Source organism: Callionymus lyra, chromosome 17 (assembly GCF_982586985.1).
Source record: "Callionymus lyra chromosome 17, fCalLyr1.hap1.1, whole genome shotgun sequence".
Lineage (NCBI taxonomy): Eukaryota > Metazoa > Chordata > Actinopteri > Syngnathiformes > Callionymidae > Callionymus > Callionymus lyra.
Genome location: NC_141834.1, coordinates 2,718,467 through 2,741,109, shown reverse-complemented (window position 1 = coordinate 2,741,109; position 22,643 = coordinate 2,718,467). Strand labels below are relative to the sequence as shown.

The 22,643-nt window shown below is 36.5% G+C and overlaps 1 protein-coding gene across 2 annotated transcripts in view; it reads left to right on the top strand.

Annotated features, from left to right (window-relative positions):
- Positions 1–567: 567 nt before the first annotated feature.
- lrfn2b (leucine rich repeat and fibronectin type III domain containing 2b) overlaps positions 568–22,643 on the top strand; it is a 51,151-nt gene continuing 29,075 nt past the window's right edge. For both annotated transcript variants that reach the window (XM_087813215.1, XM_087813214.1), the window contains exon 1: positions 568–872. The gene's annotated coding sequence lies outside the window, so the exon portion shown is untranslated. The remainder of the gene's footprint in view (positions 873–22,643) is intronic.

Here is a 22,643-nt window from a genome sequence, read left to right as displayed (position 1 = left end):
TTCACCAGAGAGTTCACCTCAAGATGTAAACCATTGGTGAGCCTCAAAAAGAGAACAGATTGGAATTTGCCTAAGAACACCTTATGGAAGAACATCCTATACTTAATGGTTACAAAAAGAAACACACAAAAAAACAGATGATTGACTGACAGTCGTCAATCATGTATCATTTTATTTTTTGTATTTATTAATTTTTAGTGTTATGGTGTTTGAATAACACCATAAACACTTGATACTACGACTACGTGTACCAGTTAATTGTATTATAACAATAATAATATTAATTACAATAACACATATAATGATAATGGCTGTAAACATCATTCCTGTATTATAGTAAAAGTGACATTGACCAAAATATTTAGACGTATTATAATTATGCATTTTTGTGTTTAAAAAAAAAAATCCTGACTAGCGCCATTGTTTATCCAGATGCTCGTTCATTCATCTGTGCATAGATACGTGTATCTGTTCTGCTGCTGCTTCCTGTCGTCCACGAAGGGCGCAGTCTCTCCGGCTGGAGGTGTTTTCAACCCACGGCAGCGTCCGAGCACAGCAGCGCGCCTCGTCCTGCTGGAAGGATCTCTCAGCCTCGCATGTGTTTTGATAAATAATAATTGATCTGAACATGGTTCGTGTTGTTTGGCTGAAGTTTCGACATTGAAAAGCAACGGCATGGAAGGAGGAGCAGCCTCGGAGCGGGAAGCGGGGCTTTGGCGTCGACGGGCATCTGTTCCAACGCGCCGCGGCGAGAGGAGTTGAACTGCGTCCAGCTGGAGGAGAAATGGAACTTATGAATCGATCTTGGAATAAATGAAGAATCCGCGATGGTTCGCTCATCCCTCACACGATAGGATCCGTCCGGGGACACGGTAGGAACTCCAGTCCTGGAAGCTGGTATTTATTTCTTGATGCTTATGACCGTCAAACTGTACGTTGCTTTAGTAGCGTTTGTTTGGCTCGTGCTCTTTAAAGAGACAATGGATGCCACCGTTAACCATCGCCACACTTCAGTGACTGTTCTGTTGTCATGTGGACCATCTGACAGGAGCCAAGTTACATATGAAGCTCCGTTAGTTTGTAAAATGTTGACAGTATCTATGTCAGGTAACACGAACCTACAGATAGATTTGCACATGGGTGGGTCGAACATGCTGCTGTTTTCACGGAGATAAACGGCGTGTTTGTTTTGTATAAATAGAGAAGTCTTTCTGTGTCACACTAAATCTCCATCTTTGTTTTGAACCCACTCATATCACATCATCAAATCATAATGTACTCAATATATTACAATGTGCAGTGGCCTCCAAACAAGCATGTTCAGGTAATTGAAACAAGATAAAATGTGCAAATTGATTCATGATATCATTGTGAATGTGTACAGTTACTGTGTGTGTGTGTGTGTGTGTGTGTGTGTGGGTACTGTCTTCACAACAACACTATTCACACTTGGGCTAACCAACTCCTGTTTAATTTTCGCCTCTATAATATATTATAATATTATCATTTATTCATCATATATATAATATTATTATTTTTGCTAGAACACCGCTCTTTGACAGTGTGTCACATAGAAAACCACACAAACAACCTAACTAGTAAAAAGATGTTCCAAATGCTGGACCTTCACAACCGCAGTCCACAATGTAGGTGTGCGAATGGTAGTAAAAAAAATTGTTAAAGCTAACTTTTTAGGATACTGTATTTGAAAAAACATTGAGGTACGATAGAAAGACGGGTTAATCACCAAATCATATAGCCTTTTTTTTTCCAGTGAAACTCTGGCATACCAGTCGTCATTTTCTGCCACTTATAACCTTATCGAGGTTAAAAGGGGGGACTATTTGCGCGAGAGGTTGGGGACACCCTGGACAGGATGCCAGTCTGTCGCGGCGCACTCAAAGACATACCACCATTCACACAAATACTCTTACCTACGAAAAATGTTCCAAAATTCCCAATCAACCTCTGTATGTTTTTGGACTGTGGGAGGCAACAGGAGTCAACCGGTGCAGCTCATGGAGAACATACAAACTCCACACAGAAAAGTCTCAAGTTGCATCCCTTCCAACCTGGCAGCAAACCTTCAACTTTCTTGCAGTTGCGACCAACGTGCTCCTTCTTTTTCTCATTTTATAAGAGCAAAATAATACAACTAAATGAATAGAAATATAGACTCAGCAATTTTGCTATAGGATGCCCCTGCTTTAAAAACAACAACAACGGGATACCTGTATTATAATAATAATGATAATTATTATTTTTTGTAGTTGTAGTATTGGAAGTAACAGTCATCTGTTACTTAAACATGAGTACTTTGTTATCCAAATAAGATGTCGTTTGTTTAAGTTTTTTAACAACTACATGACCAAAAAGTTGCACCCTGGACCACTCTTCTGTTACATATGTTAGAAACCATTGTTGTAAGGTTTTTTTAAGCGCTTGCCGTTTTTCAAGATTGTATTGTGTAAAACACCTCTTTGTAAAAATTAACCAACTTTACCTGGTGTTTTGGTTTATCCCCTTTTCCCACTAGTGAGGGCCGGGAAATTGTGAAGCAGCTAATCCTTAAAGAACAACAAAAAAAAAGTGCTTCCATTTCTGTGTCGCTCTTGTTCTCACATTTGAAACATGAGTACTTACATTACTTCACTAGAATTACCCATAGAACTCTTAGATTACATTTTTAATATTTTGTATTCATCAATTTTAACAGCAGTGTGTTTACGGGGCATTTTAGTCATTCAACACAAACCGTTTCACAGGTACCTCGAGGTTTATCATAGGAATCTACGACAGTTCTGACTGTGAAAGTCATGTGAAGGTGAAGCTTCTGCCTGTGAGTCAGCTTCTCAGGTTTCTTTACTGAATCAAGTGCTCCTTTTCCTCCTTTGGCGGTGGACATGCTTTTTACTATGCAACATTGACTTCTGAGGTAGTAGGAGGGACTGAGTACTGTGACTGAGTACTGCATCTGCAATTGTGTGTGTAAGCTGTGACCGGAGATGCATGCGGTGCACCAAGGATTCAGGTGAGATAGCACGCCAAGCACGGGAACCTTTGGCCTTAAACCCCACCGTCTGTTAGGAATAACCTTTGCCTTGTTGGGATTAGGGATATGCACTAACTGAATTACTCTTTGCTTGTTCAACACCTCCTGTGAAGGTGGTTTTAGCTGCTGGAGCAACTCTGACCGTTGTGGGAGAGCTAATAATCCACCTTGTTCCCATGCCTGCACCCACAGTGAAACCACTAATCTCTTCAGTAATCAAAGCAGCAAAGTGCCAACATGGTGATTCTCCTCAAACCTTTCTGGATCAAATATTAAGAAAATGTAGCATTACATGCCCCGTGAGACATGATTTCTTTTAATTTTTACGACAGTTGATGAGTTATTTTGCAAGTCCCTCTAATTAAATAGCATTGTTTTTACTCATCTTCACATTTTAGTAATTACATGTCTCAGTGGAAATCTCTGCTCTAACTGGGTTAAGATGACATAATTATCATCTCCGTAGAGAGATGTGTTGTGTTTGTGTGCTTAATGTCTGAGAGCTTGATGTTGGCCAGGTTGGTCTTTGGGCTCTGGAATAATACCTTCTCTAAGCAGCCAGCGGGCCTCTCAACGGATCTGCTGGCTATAAATAATGGCACATATGTCACAGTGCTCTTGACTGACGTACACTAAGCCCTGTCCTGAGTTATAGGGACCTACAAATTGCTGTCATGGCTACAACCCAGCAGTAAGATTGGACATCATTTCAAGTACCAAAGTTGTAATTTTAAATAAATTATTTAAAATATATTTCAAAGAAAAAATACATGCTTTGAAAATGCATGTCTAAAAAAAAAGTCAAAACATACAAAAAACAGTCCTACTTAAAAAAAAAAGGTATATATTTGGCCATTTTTTAAACATTTAGAATTTAGTATACTCATGTCTTTTTAGTTATTCTTCAAAATGTATGTATTCAACATTAGATATACCATTTTAGAAAGACAAACTTAGGTGCCCTTCATTGATGGAAAACCAATTGTTTCATAATCATATTCTATAACTGCATTGTCTCCTTCGTAATGTAGTTACAATACCCATTTTTCACCTTTTCATTTATACAGATATAACCCATTTAACAATATTAGACCACTAAGAACAAATGGCAATCACAATATGAACTTGAAAACCAAATATACATCAGTTTTTGCTTAAGTATTTCGATACTCTTCGCTGAAAATACGGTGATGATATCAAAACAACAGATGAAAAATGCCATTTAAAATGTAATATTATGCAATCCGATGAGTTTGTGCAAATTCTCATTTGCCCAGGTCAAGTGGACTTGTTTTTTGTCTGTGAAGACGTTTCGCTCCTTATCCAAGTGAGAGACTAGCCTACAAGCCTGCAGACACTGACTAAACATTCCAGTTGACCTGAATCAATTTCCTAGAGAGCAATCCCATATAGTTCCTTGTTTAAAGTAGACATTTTACATTTACATACATGAATCTTAATCAATCCTAAAAATGTGATATTGTTTACCTTCATAGTGATACGTTTAATAAAAGACTAGCAAACCAGTATTCTTGTTGTTTTCGACATGTGAATAAGGAACTATGTCACTGTGTTTATTACTCTAACACGTTACACTTTAAGAGCTTTGTGTAAGCCTCTCTGACAATGAAAACCAACTAATATAAAATGTTCACTTTTGACACAAGTTAGAGCAAAAGAAACAAGTACATTTCAACAAGAATGTACTCAACTCAACTCAACTTTATTTATAAAGCGCTTTAAAAACGACAGTCGTTACAAAGTGCTGTACAGTGACAAGAAAGCATAGTTAAAACACACAAAGGTAAAAACAATATCCAATAAAACAAGTAAAAAGTACTTAAAACAGCTCAGAGTCTCATGCTCTGTGTAAAATAAATAAACCTTTTGGAGAGAGCTCTGATTAGGCCCAGATCGGGAGATTTTCACGGGAAGAGAGGGGGAAGGGTTGAATAGGTTGAATAGGTTAAACTTTAACTTTAAAGCTCAGTCAGTGACTCTCTGATGGCCAAACATGGAGGTGCAAAGACAGAGAGAAGCGCACACTTGTTTTTCTCTAAAAAAAATTAACATCCGCTTTCATGGGACATAGACAAGCCTGCTTCTGGCTGATATTGTCCCCAGCAGAGGAAAAAGTAGCTCTGTCGTTTGGATGATCACACTTGATTCACACTTGCTGCCCCTCACATGGTGCGCAGAGGAACATCGTGGCCATCTTGTTAACTCACAGTGCTAACTTCAGAGCCCTATGAGGGATTTATATATCTAATGTTAATGTTACAGCCCATCAACGGCAGCTATATTAAGCCTTGATCAGGTGATTAAGCTCTGGGTACTGTGGGAGAATGAAGATGTTACTGTTGTCAATCATCTTGATTTAGAAGACGTTTTCAAATAATCACCAAAACTTCCATGGCAGGTTTTCCATACTTGTTACTACCGAAGCATTTTGGTCGGTGCCTCGAAAAAAACAAGTTCAGTTTCGAGTCCTATTCTTATACACCTACAACAGGGTCCTTTTCCAACATGCAAGCTACTTGGAAAATGACAAAGTCATAATAATCTTACTTAAACAATGCAATATATATCTATATTTATAAATAAATATAGAATAATTTAAATGTACAATGTATCATAATGTGCTTTCACATTAGTCAATGCCATTCCAATAAGTTTATTTGGATGACTTGCACTGAATAAAATCAGACAATCACACTTTGATAATGTCCTCAAATCCAGTTGGAAAGTGATTGGTTTTTTATTAAATTGTATTAAACGTGCAAAGCAATTCTTGATGTAGCCGATTTTGCTTTGTCACATTGAAGTCTGTTCATCCTCTCATCAAGATCATGTAAAACAATTCATCATTAAAACGTATTCACACATAAATGATGAAACCATCTTAGAATAGTTACTAACACTAAATATAGTAAGTCATGACAGAATAGCCTATTATTTAGTGTCTTCTCCAGCAGCATTTCAAAACATATCAGACTAAGTGGCTGCATGCCAGTCAACAAGCTCACAGAGACGAGTCCTTTGGCTTCTCGGTGTACTCTTTCATCTTCGCTTCGCCTTCTCCACACGGGTGGTCTGCCTCCATCACGCGAAGGATCATTTTCTTGTGCTCACTCCTTTATTTCCTCATTTGAATAATGGTCATTCTAACAGGGATCCAGCACAGTCGCACTAATGTGCAGAGGATCTAAATATATCTGGGTTAAGTGTGTGTTGAAAGAATGTGGGCCATATCAGGTTGTGTCATCACAACGCACTTTTGGGTCATTTCCAGCTGAAAATAATTTGATGCACCCCTATTATTTCCTTGAAGTTCTGTTTAAAGGGCAAATAATGGGAAAACCCAAATCTCCTGACTCAGTCACATGTTTGTCAAATGTTGACGTCTACCTCACCAAGATGCAGTAGTTCCATCATGACGATGTTTTGCAGTTGTTACTTTATAAAGTTCCCCCCCCGGTCTGAAGGCTCGGCAAATAATAACGGAAAGAAAGGTCAGCTTTAAAATGAGCGCAAAACAGCTGTGCTTGAAGAACTTCCACTGGCTGCCAGATTGAGCTAAAGCCAGAGAGGCAGGTATAAGAACAAGCAATAAGCAGCATTTATATTTCATAATATTGATACACCACCCTGGTGGAATTATTTTATATAATTGTTTGGTTAAAAGTAGGGCTGGACCATATGGACATGTGATTTAATCAGGATTTGGAATGATGCGATTTTCAAAGGTTGTGAAGCTGAGCAGAACAACCAGAGAGAAAAGTAAACAAACACTGTGCTGTTGAACAATCGTGTCATGCTGGAGAGAATCTGACACTACTGAAATTTAATTGCCAAAGAGGAGCAATACAACAGCTACCAGTGATTCAACTTTAAATTTGCAGTGAGTCTCTCAGGAGAAGTCTGAGAAGCAATGCTTTGTTTGACCAATTCCAATGATGAATTGTGCATTCTGTGTTCCATTAATCAGAGTTTTTCTATGTTCTTATACACCTTTGTTTCATGGTGTAATGTGGTGTTTGTAAAAGTAAATGGAGGCAGTTATTCCAAATTATGTTCTATATGATAAATTATTTTAAAACATAGTAAAATAAGTAAACATCGTTTTATTCCTTTATTAGTACCGCTATGGCTAGGTGGTGATTGTTTTGATGTTAAAACATGCGATTAACTTCTGAAGGCTCTGTACTGTACAGCAATTAAAGATTAATTATTAGACACCAACAAACCTTTATTTTCTTTTTTATTCCAAATACTTTTTTTATTTAAAATTCTGTTCTGATACTAGGGCTGAACGATTATTGAAAAAAATATAATTGCGATTATTTACCGAAATGTTGCGATTATTAATGCAATGCAAAGTCCTTCTTTTTATGCATTTTTTAAATCTAATACAATGATTAATTAACGTTACATTCAAATATATTTCTTTTTGATTTTCAAGATAAAGTTATTAAGTATTTTTTATGATAAAGGAAATTTAAGCATACCTTAAGATAAAGGGAGAAGGTTTATTTAGTTGCTCTAATTACACTTGTAAACAAACATAACATATTCACTGCAAATACTAAATACTACTTTAAAAACATGCTAAAAATTTGATGTAAACATTTATATTCATGAGTCAATAATTAATCATACAAACTTCTGTGCAGAGTAAAGAAAAGTGAAAAAACTAGTCAGTCATTCTTCTTTATCTTCCTGCATATTTTTGTATTGTTTGTATACAAGATTTCGTGTGTTAAAGTGCATTTCCTGTCATAGACAATAATATATTATCATTAACACAATTTGAATTGTGTGTTTGCATAAGATAACTATGATGAGCACAGGTAGAGATGAGAGCAGCGCACACACACACAGACAGACATGTCTGCAGACACACATCTGGATTCAAATGTACGAACCGATGTCAGGATGTAAAGTTGTTGAAAACACTGTGCTTTGTTTCTTACTGCTGCTCTTTAACTTCTCTAGACGTCATGGGGTTAAAGCTTCTCTCTCTGCACGCAAGTCATTTTGACAGCTCGAAAATTAAATGAACATTAAATAAAACCGCAACCTCTGCGATATAATAATCACATTTTTGAATATCGCGATTATATTGCAAATGCGATTAATCTTTCAGCTCTAACTGATACTAAGAATATTCCTGCAAAGACAGAATGTGTACTCCAAAAGTTCCTACGTTGTTACTGGGCAGCACATTTTTTCCAAATTACCTTACTGGACTGCTGTGTTTCAGGATGAAGAAGCCATCAATTTCCCGGATATCTGCTCCACTAAATTAGGCTTCCAATTATACACCAGCCCTACTGAAACTAATTCTATTAAAATCTGAACATATCACAGAAAGTGCTGGGGAAAGTGCCAAACCTTCCCCAAGACTTCCTGTAGCTTTCCGAGTCCAGTGCCGGCCCAGCGAGCTGAACGATTACAGACCAGTGATATTGACTTCACAGCTGATGAAGACACTGGAACGGCTGGTCCTCAAACGACTCAGGCCACAAACTCAGCATGTGCAAGACCCCCTGCAGTTTGCTTACCGGCCCGCGGTTGGTGTAGAAGATGCCATCCTTCATCTCAGCGGCTCAGTGAGGATCCTGTTCCTGGATTTCTCAAGGGCCTTCAACACCATCCAGCCAACTCTGCTGCAGGACAAACTGACACAAATGCATGTGGACCCTGGCCTGGTCTCCTGGGTTGTGGACTACCACACTGATCAAGTCACAGTAGATCAGGCTGAAGAACATCACGACTGATACTGTGGTCTGCTGTACAGGAGCACCTCAGGGGACAGTACTTGCCCCTCTCCTCTTCACCATTGACACCTCAGAATTCTGCTACAAGTCTGAGCTGAGTCTCGTAGAGAAGTATGCTGATGACAGTGCCTTCGTTGGATGCATCAGGGATAACAACATGACAAGTACAGGAGTCTGATACGTGACTTTGTGGACTGGAGTGAGAGGAACCACTTACAGCTGAACAACTCAAAGACCAAGGAGCTGGTCTTGGACTTTGGGAGGTCCAAACAATAAAGAATAAGATGTATGTCTTAACACAAATAAACTTAATGTTTTTCTTCATGTGCAGTATGTATGTAATTTACATTAATAAATCTGATTTTTTTTTTAATAATAATATCCTCATTCTTATTTATTTTAAACAAATCCGATTTATTAATGATCAATACATAAAACGGTCTACACATGGAGAACTATTGGTTTTATTACATAAATCTTATTGTTAATTGTTTGTAAATTGTATATGCAATTAAAATGCATACATCTTGTGAATTGGCCTAAATATTTCTATTAGTGCAGGGATTCTATTCTATATTAATCTGTGTATCCTTTTTCCTTTGTATCCTTTTTCTTTGAGTTATTTGATCTATGTTCTTTATACCTTTATTTAAGTTATTTTTCTTTGTTCTTGTTCTGTTTTTATGAACACTTAAAGGTACACTTGGAGTAAACTTGGAACTATGTTCAAATATTAAAATATCAGAGGACATTATGTAATGTATTATTACATTTTATAAAACGTATTTCAGTTATCCACTCATCATGTATTTGTATTATACATCAGTAAGTGCATTTTAAAGTATTAGAAAGGCCTCATTACTCAAATAAACGATTAGCAAAATTGTATCCGACTGTCGCGACACATTAATCAAGCCCAACACCATAACAGCTGGGATTGGAATTGTAACAAGTTAAATGAAACTGTCGAATCTAATAGCATTCAGGAGTCTTCTTGCAGACCGTCTCATCTTAATGACTTGGATATCAGACAAACCTAACTCCTTCAAAAGGTGCTGGATTATATGATGTGCATTTTTCTGCATGTTTTGGCTCTTGGATTGAGAGTGGTGGAGGGAGGGTCTTCTTGTTTCTGTCTGTGTGTGATTGTATTTTGTGTATCTATGATTTTTTGTCTGTCTATAAAAATGCCAAATTAGAATAAATTAAATTAATATTGTTATGGCAAAGCATCCAGACTTTTTAAAGGGCAACTACTGTGTCGATTTAAGTGTCTCTTGAATTGATCTTGGACCTCTATTTAATCATCAGTATTTGTCTGTGCAAAACTCTCTTTACATTAGAAAATGTGCTTAAGCCCAGAGGTATTCACCTCCATGAGACTTGTTGTATAAACAAAGCAGGACAAGATTGCAGCTGGAGTGTAGCCATTATTATATCATAATTGGCTCCACTCTCATAACCTCTAGTTCAAGATTTCAGATGGGGAGAAATATATAAAGTTATTTTGTTGACCTTAGAGAGTGGATCAAGATTATTTAAAGAATTTCAGAGTGAAAATATTACTAAGTACATTCTTAGTTTGTTTGGGGCCATCCTGTCTGACACGTCACAATTCCAGCAATTAAAAATATATCACAGGTCAGATAAGAGCAAATTACAAGAACCAGTTGACAGGAATTTTTGAGACCCTTGTTTTAAGGGTCCGTAGTAGAACAGGGGTCTTGAGTGGGACTGGCGTTTATCACGTTCCTTAAGCAGCTACCCTCTACACTGCAAGCCTCTCTTTCTTCCATCTCACCTAATCTATTGTTTTATCTAGGGACAGAGCACTTATTATTATTATTATTATTTTCAAGCAGAGGATCGAGTTGGCCTGCTTTAACTTTGAATCAGACTCTAAGTCTATATTTCTCAGCAGGAATTTTTTACAGCGTAGGGTGGTCTGTGCTCCGGTAACACTCTGAAACACTTTTTACTGCATTTTGAGAGCCAACTTTTGTGAAATAAAGGCAGAGCTTTTTACCTTTGTTACAAGCCTACTTTTTTAATGAATTTGTGAAGAGTCATGACAAATGGAGATAGAGAGTTTGGTACAGGACCTCAACAAAATGAGTATTCAGAGACAGTGGAAAAACAATTTTATTGCAAAAATCCAAACTATGCCTCATAGAGATAACATTTATAGAAACACAATAGCAGTATATGTTTCAGTGAACTGAACAGTAAACGTTTCTACCTTCAGTCTGTTGCTCGGGGCTGTTTTGACTCTCTTCTCTCTTCATGTTCGAAAAGCCTCTCTCAAGGTCTGAAATGATGTCAATGGTGTTATCTTGCTATGTCCTATATTTTAACCATTACAACTATGATTGCAATTATTTAATTCTGTTGGTGTATAGACATCAATGCCAAGAAATCTAGGCCCTCATACCTGCTGTAGACAGTTTCTTTTATTTCCGCGATTTCGTGTCGACATGATCGGAGAAAAATATCACTACTAACGGTCAGTTTTGCGGGACTTGTATCAATTTCCCAGAGTTAGCGTCAGAACGCTGAATACAATAGAGACGAGATGAAAAGCACTTACAATATGTTTTTTTTTTATTTTGTTTTTTTTAGAATTTGCTTTAGCAAAGGGGGTTAAAAGAGATGAGCAGCTCATAAGCGCCCCCAAGTTTATCTTACTTCCGTTTATGTACTGAGCCGCGCTACGTCAGCGCGCCGGCAAGACGCGTCGCCATAGCAACCGAGCCTAGCAAGCTGTGTCGCACAGCTAACAGACAGACGAAGACGTAAACATCAACTAGACATAGAAGTACAAATTGACAATTTAACAGACACATGCATTATCACAGCGGTACAATTAAGACACGAGTCATGTAATGGAAAACAAAAGAAAATCCCCACTACACTGAGACACAGCGGTGAGGCCCAATTCACATTGTAGGGGATCATAATCCTGTTGAATGGCGCTGGCGAGAACCCTGCTATTATTACAGGTTACTTGTATTTGCACTCTGGCAATGAACCCAATTCCCATGTTCATGCATTGCTGTTTAGAACAGCATATATAACTCAGCCTGTTTTATGTTGTGTCGGCTTTTCCATATTGTTGAAGTGAAACGTTCAGAAAGAATAATGAACTGTTTATAGTCCCCATCAAGTTGTGGGTTCTAAAATATATTTTTGGGAATAATAGATGTTGCAGAACTAATCTATTTTGTCTACACCAAAATCCTAAGTCTACATAGGAATGTTTGGGTTATCATGTACTATCTACACTTCAATTTAACATAACCAAGTCCATAAAAACAATTAATCAGAGTCCACGATATCTCACAACACAAAACAACAAGGACTCCAAAATCTCACTAAACGTACAAAGCCAAAAGCCATAAAAGAAGGGTAAAACAAGGAACAAAACTAGAAACAGGGAAATAAAATAGATTAGAAAATACAGAGGAAATAATAACAACAAGCTAAATACTGGGACAGAAAAAAAAACTACAGGAAAGACACAGAATAGAATATGAAGAAAATCAAATACATCTGAATAACTTTGATCTGGCACACTGGCCTAGAAGCAGAGGGAAGATACACTGCAGGGGATTGCTTGATCAGTTCTGTGTGCCAACCATTAAGTTCATGTGGAGACAAGGGAGAAAACAGGAAGTGACAATACAAATCAAAAAAGTAAAAAGAAGCATGACAGAAACTGTTGAAAGAAAACACAGTTCCATTGGAGCAAAACACAATATGGATATAGCTCTTCATCAGTTACAATCCTCTGATGGTTGACCAACAGTGTATCAAAAGTCATAGTCACTTTAGACATTTTGATTCAATTTGAGAGGTATTTGCTTTGATTGATGGTGTTTTCCAATGACAAAACATACATTGTTGTATCATGGTTGCATTAAAATGTGCCCTCACCAAATGCACAAAAAAGGGTGCAGCCAACATTTGAGCAGATGTCATCCTCCAAGTCTGAAGCTTTGCAAAAAAGTAGACCTTGGAGTGTTTGCTTGAATCAGTCACAGATCCTTGTACTCCCTAGTAGGCCATATATCATCATCACAAACAACCTGTCAGCTACTTTACCCAGTGTCCCACTTGGTGCTTGTTGTCATGGTTACTACTGCTCTCTGCCTGCATAGAAAATTATTTCGCCAATCTAAACTGCAGTCACAGGAGGACTGGCAATTTGTTATTCAAGAATTTCTAATGTTTTTTTACTATTGTCATTTTATTCACTAGGAACAGAGCAAAATTCCTTTCTGAGGCCGGTGAAGATGCCATTATAACTGCAAAAAAAAACAATACAAAACATAAACTAACAACAAAAATAATGGTAATATTATGCATCAATTCCCAACAAGCAGATAACAGTAAAATCTAATAAATAATGGATGTTAATAAATGCAATGATGAAGCCAATAAGGATGCTTTTTATCACAGCTCATTCTGCTCATTCCGCTACATTCCACTGTTGCCATGATACTGCTTTATCACACCATTATTGCATTGATGATTTGTTTAGACTTTGACTATTTAGACCATTTCAAAGATTGGATTTTGAATATTACCTCTTGAGTTCAGCCCACACACACATTATTGCAAAGTTGTGACTATTAGAACATTAAGAAAACAAGTTGCTGCATGACTCTACTTGAGTCCACTGACTGTCATGTTAAAAGGGATTTTGCACAGAGCACACACTATTAAACACATGGCTAAAATAAATTTAAAAACCCTTAGCAACAGAAAATTTCTCTATAAAAATTGACTTACTATTTGTCATGAGTGTGTGCATGTATGATAGTGTCTGTGTGACTCTTGTGAAGGCCAGAATGACTTGAATATGTAGATCTTAAGAAAGCCTATTACAAAGGCATCCTTTGAGTCTCTCTTAGAAGACTTTTGATGCTCACCTTAGGCCTCATCTACTAAGAATTGTGTCCTACTAAAACCTGGCATACACTCAAATCCGGAAAATGGTACACAAAGGAATCTGTGTGTGCACAAGCGCGATTCCAATTAACGTGGAATTAACCGCAGAGGTTTCTATTCACAACCCTTTTCTATTCCACACCTTCATTTAAATAGACAAATCATATAGAAATAAGCATCCCTTGTGTGAAATTATGAAAACCAAGATGAGAAAGAGGACAAATAAATTTGAACGAGATTTACAGTTTCCATTTACAATTTGTAGCATTAGTTACAGGGATAACATGTGTAAATTAGTGCAAGTGAAGCTGGTAATAAGGGTTTTTACTTTTATGCATAGGGCTATTAACAGAAATATTCTGCCTGCAGATACAATCAGGGACTTGTTTGAACACTCATTAGTAGCTCTCTAAGGATCCCTAACCGAGGACTAGGTAGTTTGGAGTCCTGCAGGAGTACATCTACACTTTCATTTTCACGTGCATGTAAAAATGGTATTATAATCCTATTAAAATAAATTCCTTGAGATCAGATACAAGATTGTTTTTTGAAAGATTAAAAAAATAACTAAATAAAAGAATCATGTAGCTCATTCTTGTACTGCAGTGCGTGCCGCTAATCTTACAAGAAAGGAACGTTTTGGTATCTTGGCTTTTGTGTACAAACACACATAAATATCCAGTTGAATGAATCTGTGCTCAAAATAAATCCAAGCAAATTTCCTATCAACATGGAGTACAGATGTTAGCTGACCCGTCCTCCCTGTTTCCATGCCTTCATTTAAATTTGCAAATCATCTTTTGATCTTAATGAGTCGGCGCCTCTTTGTAATCAGAAATGCTATTCTTAGTGAGAGGGGGAAAATGTGTGAGGACACTAATTTGTTAAGTGGATTCCATTTTTTTTAAATTTTATATACACAACTTGCATGGATCAGAGACACTGACGTTATAAATAAGTAGCGGCTTGCACAAGGGAAAATATTTTTCATTTTACACAAAGGCTTATTAGGATGTAGTATCCTAGCGTACACTCAAGTCCAGAAAATGTTGCAAGCACAAAACTATTCAGATATATGGATATAGATATAGTTTCTTGTCTTGAATTTTAAAAATAACTTGCATGTAGGGTTTTCAAGATACCAACATTTCAGTAGTATATCAATACACATTTCAGTTTGTTATTATACTTGAAGGCTGCTTAAAACACTATGTCAAATAATAGTTGGTTTTGTTGTTCATTTGCACACTTATAAGAGTAAACATGTTACAACTCTTTAAAAAAAAACTTTTGGTATTTGTATAGAATGGTATCGTGACAACCCTACTCTCATGTGCGTTCCCCTAAAAAACATTTACGTGCTCACTGATTGCTTGTACATCTGAACTTTGTCTTGGAAAAATATGTGTCCCTTTTTTGTGCGTACGCAATATTGTTATATGAGGCCCCTTGTCTCAAACATGCAATAAGCATGATATATCATCCTTCAGCAGTCAACATTTTTTATGGCTGCACACAACCTTGCTGTATACAGTCTAATGGGGCACACATTATCATATTTTCTCACAGTGAATTGGTCATGTGACTATGACACAAACTTTGTGAATGAAGAAATTGTTTTCATTGCACCTTGTTTTTTCATTGCACATTTCCAACTATCAAATATCTAGATATAAGAAAATCTTATCAAAGCATATAAGCAATATTTGAGAGTTTTTTTTGTTATATTCAATTTAGATTTTCTTTGACACCTTTATATACTTTTTATAAGGATCAGTTTTGCTTATTTTATTTTTAACCTGTGCAAACCACTGTCACATTTTTCAACTGATGTTACTGTTTTGTTATTTGGTTTCCTTTTGTAATAACACAGATTATTGTTGTATAGTATTTTTTAATTAAGTCCTGTTATGTCTCCACAGGTTGTTGATATGGACAATGAATGCAAAAATGTACAACTGAGCCATGAATGTGATAAATCCTCCTGATTCACCGACCGATCTATTTCAGGGTTTACTAATTGGCAAGTCAAGGCGGTGACTCTTCATTTTTTGTGTAGGTGTGTAAGAGATGCTGTACCAGAGAGCATTGGGTTTTTTTAGAGCTTGGATAGTAAATTTTGCTGGCAAAAACATATATTAAATAGATATGAACCAATAAACAGTGTCTATACATGTCAAAGCTATCTTATGTTGGTGGTAGTACTAGAATTTCATCTTAATTATAATTAGCAGAATTTGCTGATTGGATGAGAAGAATCAAAGTCCTGATCAAGATGTTGTAAATTATTGGTATCCATTCAAACTTAACTTGCTCCTAATGTTAAACTGGGATTCATGTTAATTTATTGTACACCTTACAAAAAAGACAGTACAGAGTAACAAACAAACAAACAAAAAAAAAATATATATATAGTAAATTATATTATATATGTAAAAGACAGAAAAAATAAAACCAACAGGACAATAAGAAACATCAAAACAAGAAAAACCAAGTGCCAGACCACAAAAGAAAAAAAATAAGTTAACATTTTCAATGCTGCAGAAAAAAAAGAAAGTATTTACAAGGAGGTCAGAGAGTTCACAAAACTCCCTCTAGCGGAACAGCAACAATAGGTGGCATATGCTTCATTGTCATTTCCTGATAGCGTCCAGAAACGGTCCCCAGATCTTGACAAATTTCAAGTGTAAATTAGACATTGTGTATCTAATTTGTTCCAGATACAGGAGAGAAACCATATCATTGAGCCATTTTTTGAAGGAAGGTGGAGATGGTGATTATTTAGTTTCTTTCTTGGTACAATCACATCACTACTACACCACACAGTCGATTCAGAGACATGACAGTCGCTGTAGAAGTGCAGTCGAGTTACACAGTACCAAATGCACTAGAATGTTTATTTCGGTTTCAGAGGCAAGAGACTATATTTAGATCCGAGATGAGAGTGGAGTACAGAAACGATTTCATCCACGAGGAGAGAACACTCAGTCTGTCGTGCTTTGTGTCACCTTTCACTCTATTCTTTGCATCGTTCCCTAGAATTCCCTCAACCATAACTGTATCTGTGTTTACATTCACACTTCTATTAAAAATAGATGACTGATTTGAATCTAAAAGTTTCATGAAAACATGCCTTTTGCTCTGTGTCACGGCACACATTACAGATAGATTTCAGCTTAATACGGAGCTACTTGAATAGAAAAATCCCAACTAACATAATTGCAGAGTTCAGTAATGTGTGATGTGCACACACACCTCAATCGGATAGTATCGTTTTATTTCATCAACAGAGAATATTTAATCTTGGATCTGAACACACATTGACCTCTTTTAAATCCCGAACATTTCTAGGATTTATGTATCAGCAATCATTTTAGGTTTAAAATAGCTCTCAACAAATAACCTATTAAATGATATAAAACTCCACCCACCTTATATTTTTACTCTTTGGCTGTAGTGAAGTCCTGCACTGTACTGTAGATTATTATTTCTAACCAATATTTTATTATTATGATGTTACTATAGTGCTATGCTACTATGATAAGTGTTATAATATTTTGTATTGATGGTGATCATAATATTGTGACCTTCACTTCAGGTAATTGATGTTCAGAAATGAACATCGCTCCAATCTTGATGAATGGATTAACAATCTTTTAAATCCTTTAATTTAGTCAGACTAAGAGATTCATATTTCTTTCCAGTAGCTGGACCAAAGTCTTTATATATGCATTGTGAAAGTCAGTTTTAGCTGGAGTAAGACAATAATTCTATCATCTGAGCTGTGACTAAACAAAGGAGACTGGAGCTCAATTCCCCCCCCATAAAAAGGCTTCTCGCTATGTGACCCTGGTCTAGAAAAGAGCACTACAAATATTACTTACTTACTTTCTTCTATTTTTGGTACAGTGAAAGCTCCATCAGAAGAGTATGCAGTGGACAGACCACTTGTAGATTTGGTATGAGAGTTTCAGAAAGATAAACTATGATACTGCGAACTGGGTAAGCTTGTAATAAAAATCTACACTGCTAAACAATAAATAAAGGAAATACTTTAAATGACATAGTAACTACAATGCCCTATGCCTATATTGATGTTTATACCTATTTATTAATATTAGGTTTAAAATATAAAGCTAAGCTGAATAATGACAAGCATAAATCTATGCTTATCACATGTTGGCAGTCATGCCAAGATATTTGTTTAATGTAAAAGCACGACTCGGCCGTCTTGATGTGCACAGAGATGGTTCATACTGTTCATCAGAGGGTTAAGCATGCATGAGGGAGCATAACGGTCCCGCTGTTACTGATGATTCCTTCCGACTGCCTCTTCATACAAGATGAATATATTAACAAAGCTTGGATTTACTTTCTTCAATTATTTAACTGTGTTCACTAGTTTTAAACGTGTCTTAGAGAAATACATGTTTGTGTAGTTTATTTTAGTATAAATGACCATTTTCCCAATCATATTTATTTTTATTGTTTTTAAATGCTAATGATTTTATTTTTACATAGGATGACAACAAGTTATAAGATCACAGTGCTAGGACGCAAAGCCAAGGGAATATAAGATCAGCTGAGGAACACAATACATTTTCTCTTGTGCCTTCTGGAAGGACTCATCATGCATCTCCAAGGAGAACAAAGCAACATTTAATATTATAACCCTTTCTTCAAGGCTGCCAAATGCAGAGAGGAAAATGTATTGCAACTTGCATTTACAGGGTGGCTTACTTTTCAAATATTTTTTTTTTATATCGTATTAATGTTTTTTACTGTGGATCCTGTTGATCTGGATCCACATGATAAACAATTAAAACTTTCACCACAGCAAGTTATCAATAAGGAAGAACAACAGAGGACAGAATTAGCCTTGATGCGCCCCAAAAATTATTGTCAGTCAAACCTTATTTTAGAACCTTTACTCTCTTGTTTGTGTTGTCAGAATATTACAGAATGTTGTTCAACCCCCGCCAAAATGACTTAAATGCAGATTTCTTTGTTCAGTGAACATTTTACAATAAAGTGTCTCTTGAGTTCATATTAAGGCAAATGAATCAGATGTATCTAGTTGGAAATAATGACTAAATGTTGTTGCATATACAGTTTATTTGATTAAAACATCATTGTAAATAGAATCCAGCAATGGTTTAGTGGATGGAAACCTAACCATCTAAGTAATGCACCAAAGAAATCAGATCCAGGAGATGAAAGGACCTCGTTCATTTTCAATAAGGAATCATGGGTGGACTGTTCCTCCTAAGTTATCCTATATTGGTCAATTTTCTTTTTTATATCAAGCATACGTTGAATACACAGAAAAAGAGCATTGTGAGAGCATTCTCCACCAACCCTTGTTGGAAATGCCAAGCTCTCCCAAAAAGCCTCATACCAGCATGCAAGGCACTAATGGTGGTTCAAAAAACATTCAGTGGTGGAAAGCATGTTGCTGCAGTTATGTAGCCACAGGGGAATTTCGATCAGAAATTTGCTGACAAAAAGAGAACCTTTTTAACGTTTTGCATGCCTGGTTTTTTATGTGCAATATTCCCTCCTTCAAATGGAGCTGCAGAGCAACTCTGACTTCACCTTCTTCATCCAGCCAAATGTGACTCACTTACATAGTATAATGTACTGGCAGGTCTTGGACAGCTTACACTACAGAATGCAAGAAAAGGCTATGGATGCTCTGACAATAAATAAAGAATGCATTTTAAACAAATAAAGGGTCAGACAACAGAGCTTCTCCAAAGAATAATATTCCAATTCAAATATAAATATGAAGCCATGTCATCCCCAAGGACCAAATCAACAGGGGACTAATTTTTTGATGTTAGCCAAATGCTAGAGGTCTAACCTCGATATCTTATACAGTCAGTATTAAGAGCTTATTTTGTTTTGTTTTTTAATCCTTCTGTTGCTGTAAGCTAGTTGTATTCTTAAGCTCCAAGTCTGTTCAGATAGAAGCACAGGTTTAACCCAGGACTAGATAAAAAACATGATGTGATTAATTAGGGTCAACAACCCCAATTCCTATGTATAAGTTACAGGGTAAGGTGGCATAGCTCTGCGTTGATGATGTATGCATTAAGGTAAGTAAGTGAGTAAGTTATCTTTGTAAAGCACCTTTCGCAGACCATTGTCACAAATCGATTAAACAACCGAACCATGTATAGTCAAAAAAACAAATATTAAAAGGCAAAGACAACACAGTGAAAAAGAGAAAGTTCGTACAAATAGATAGGTCTTAAAGCTTTTCTACACGATTTGAAGTCGAGCGACGCCAGTGGCCTGTAGTGGTAGCCTCTTCTCCTTGATTTCCTGCGGACTTTGACTAAAGACTACTTGAGACATTACAGAAACTACTTCTGGGACACCTCGGCCGCTGAGATACTACCCTTACTTACTTACTTACTTGCTTACTTTATGCATCATATGAAGAGATCATATCTAGACTTTGAACAAACAGTATATTTTTGGTAAAGCAGATACTTCTGTGCAAAGTTACACAAAGATTTACTCAAGTTTCATGAATGAGACCCATTGTGTATAGGCCTTTCAATTTGTTGAGCACAACGTTAAGCTGAACGGCGCATTTGTAAGATTTAAGCAGCACAGTAAAGACATAAAAACAATTGACTAGATACTTCATGAACTAAAAATATCATTCACTGGTAGAAATGTTCTAGCAGCTGTTTAAATATGGAAGACAATCTATTGTTGAGGCTTGTATAGGAAATAAAAAATGCAACGTTCCCTTTCGCTATCTGCAATGTCCTTGTGTTATGAATAGCTGTCTTATCCCATTATATATTCAGTTGTAATACTATTTTTTATTTGCCACGTGAATGTGCGTGTGGGTCTGTGTCTGTGTGTGTCTTTGTGTGTACCAGAGAAAACAAAGCTCAGTCAAACAGGGGGCATCTGCAGATAATCTCTGGTTTGTTTTCACTTCTTGCCGCTCCAACACTTCACAGCCATCTAATGAAGACCTTTTTTAGCCTTAGGAAACACAGCCTGTAATTTAGAATAGACCCTTAAATCAAATTTAAAAAGAACATGCATTATGCAAAAAGGCTGCTCCACGCTCCACAGCTGCTGCAAGAACAATAAAATGACGGGCAACTGGGTCGGAAATAATAACTCTCACATTCAGAGTGAGGACGAACAATAGATGGAGGCTTTAAACATTAAAGGATGTGATGATATTTCAGAATCCAGATGTGCCTCATAAGGGGCTCGGCTAATCTGTAATCGGCCTGGTTGAGGATGGGGTGTGTTGTAGATACTGTTTTGAGTCTTACATTGGAAGGCCAATTCATATGTTCTTGTTAATCAGTGCACACAGCTAACTAAATAAATAGTTCTGATTCACACCGAATATGGTGGCCCCCTTATATAGAATAACCAGATGTCTCGTCATTCCAGAGGCTACACTAAGTAGTGTAAAATATGTATCACAATACACAACAAAACTAGTTGACAATCCACTTAGATTTGTTTCTACATTTTCAAAAAAATGAGTAACAAAACAAAATGTACAATATATGGAAGCAGCTTTTATAACATCATCATAGCAAAAGTCATGCCCAACTTTGTGGTTGACCCTAATAAGTGCAAGTCACCGAGTCTATATTGTGCCATTGTAGATCTGAAGTAGTTTTGATATACATTTTAGTGTGGAACATAGCTGCTCTGCTGAAGCTACAGTTAGAGGAATTAAATAAATATATAGCTGTTCTGCTGAAGCTACAGTTAGAGGAATTAAAGAAATATATTTGGGAACAGTATCTAAACCAACAAAGATGGTCTTTAATGAGCTCTTGAAGAAATTGCACTCTAGTAAGTTGTCTTCTCCGCACCTATTCCCGTGATGTCTTCTAACATGTGGCGGATTAGCAGAATCTTAAATAAACACTGGTTTGAGTCCAAATGGGGGTGCACAGTTGTGTTTATGATCATTTTAATTTATTCAGGTGGATACTGGAGAGTCTCTTTTCCAGTTAGATGGCTTCATTTAAAGTGTGTGGGGAGTCGTATTGTGTCAGACAATAAACACTATATAGCACATTCCTTCTGTGACAGGCTGGTCCCTCAGAAAGTAGCTAAATTATAATAATTTTATGGTAGGTACATACTTTGGTTACTCCAAAAGATTCAATTTAACATTTGTATTGAACTGTCATTTTTCTGCTTCAATTTTATTGCAGATAAAAAATACAAAACTAAATGTACAAGTGAACTAAATTGAAAAAATCAATTGAAAACTGTAGAGATACAATCTTGTCTTCAGAAAACGTACATTTAATGATAGTATTAATATTTAGTAAATACCTATTACTAATAATAATAATAAATTATTGTTGAATACATCCATCTTTATTTTTCAAAAAAAAAAAAATCCAGTCAATTGTCTATCCCTGAATTTGTTTGTGTGTGTGTGAGGTCATCGCTAATCTCCTACCGCACCACAACCCCCACCGGATAAGCGACAGCTGTCTTTCGTGAGTTCACGTTTAGGCTTTCACAACTGGTCTTTGCTTACACTCCACTAAGCCTCGGCTACAAAGGTTTTTATTCTTAATACCCAATGTGAAGGAAGGTTAGTAACGTTGGAAATTAGTATTTCATTATAGGTACAATACTCGGTCCTGTCCATGTTAAATGAATGCAGCTGTCAGTTGCTTTAATATAATTTCTTTAAAGTGTATTATAATACAATTATATTATAAAACAAAGTAATTGTATCAACTGAACTAACCAGAGCCTACATCAACCACAAAAATCAGAAAGTGCCAAAGGGTGATTTGTAAATGTTCGAAGTCTCGACGAACGAGAGGTTACAAGAGCGGAGC